This window comes from Aphis gossypii, chromosome 3, assembly GCF_020184175.1.
Source record: "Aphis gossypii isolate Hap1 chromosome 3, ASM2018417v2, whole genome shotgun sequence".
Classification (NCBI taxonomy): Eukaryota; Metazoa; Arthropoda; class Insecta; order Hemiptera; family Aphididae; genus Aphis; species Aphis gossypii.
In genome coordinates, this window is record NC_065532.1 from 55,183,858 (window position 1) to 55,185,819 (window position 1,962).

The following is a 1,962-nucleotide window of genomic DNA, read 5'->3' on the forward strand; positions in this document are numbered from 1 at the left end:
ATGGTCGAGTATCCTTAAATTGCTGTGGAGTTATATACATTAAAGATAAATCTCGATGTAATCTGTTATAAATGTTTTATAGTCCATCAACATATCATAAGCAATATTAAATTTTTCATTTTTAAAGTCTTGTTATGGGCTACGAGATATCTATAAGATATCTACGAGATATCAAGGCTAAGTTAGTATGACTATACTTCGTATCAAGGGTAATGCGGTAGTAGGTGTAAAATGGGGATTCTGGAACCTAACCCGCTGACCCGCTGACCCGTCTGACCATCTGACCATCTGACCCGCCGCCGCCGTAGCTGAGACGCCGCCGCCGCCCCCGCCCCCGCCGTCACCCCATCGTCACCGCCACCGGATATGTATCCGTGTAACCCTGCCGCCCCCACATCCATCGCCATGGTTATCATATTATTGTACACGTACTATATTACGTACACATATTACCGTACTATATTACCGTACACACAAATTAATGTATATATTCAACAGTTATCATGCACAGAACTATTTTACCGTACTATATTACCGTACACATATTACCGTACACATATTAATGTATATTCAACAGTTATCATACACAGAACTATTTTATCATATTATTGTACTCACATCATGTAAATGTTTGGCTAGTAAGTTTTTCATATGGCCGTGTAATTTTTCTTTAAATGTATCAGTTTTGATGATACATGTCAATGGGGTAGAATAGTAGCGGGGGAATATATGTTTGGTTACGTTTGTACATATCCCGGTTCGATTCTATACCAGAATATTATATTTTTTATGCAAAGCACCCTGTGTAAGCAAAATATTTGTAAGTGAAAATAAAAAGTATAAATTCCAAAATAAATATAAATTCTGTGAACAATAGTCAGACGAATTATCATACGCAATCTATCCCTGTTGTTATCATATATTACCGGCATATTACCATTTGAAAAATTATAGTATAACAAGCATGTAGAGTCTTGTCTGCATTACAAACAATAGTATTATTCTATAAGATGTATTTAGAATATTGTAGTTATACTAAAATATATTTGTATAATCAAAACAAATTGTCACGCTTCTATTCTCCCACATTTAAATTAAAACGTTCGTGTCTGAATACACAGCTCACTAAAAAAGAAATCCCTAACAAACAATAGTATAGGTAAGTATCCGTCTGTCTAGAGTCTATTTAATTCATATAATATACCCTGGGTCCTTTAAGTCAAATGTATCCTAAGATTTCGAAAACCAGAGTTTTCGAAATTAGTTGTATTTTTATCGATCAACAAGCAACATCACATTTCTACATACATTTTCTTTAGATTTTTTTTCTTTTAAATATGGATCTCATGACAAGTAAGTACCTTTATAGTTTTTTTATATTTAGCTAAGTTATATAAATCATATATAAAATGTGTTACAAATTAAATAATACGTCGTTGGGTTTTACAAGACTATTTGATCGAAAAACACTAGTGTATTCTATTGTTATCGAAAATGCCCTGTCCCAACCGGTCTATTCTCGACACGTGCAGGTCAGTTTCAGGAATTTTATCGATGCTCTGTTCAATACAATGATACCCAAAATAGTTAAAAATCTATAGTGATATACCTAATTCCCAAATAATATTTTACCTAACCCTGGCTTAATTTATCTTCACCACCGCAAATGCTAAGACACTTGCTCCGTTACCCGTAGATGTACGTTCAGTCTGTTCTAGACAACCATTTCGTATATACTATCTCCGCGTTTTCACAGACCTTACACAACAGTATTAACAATTTTTACAAGTGTTTAAACACTTTATTTAAACATGTTTAAATGCGATAAGTGTCCATCGGTTTTTAACGCGAAGCGTAATTTGTCGACTCATAAAAAAACTCATCTCGGAATTCGATTCCCATGCACTATTTGCCCAAAGACATTTAAAAACAAGTCACATCTTAATAGACACCATACAAATG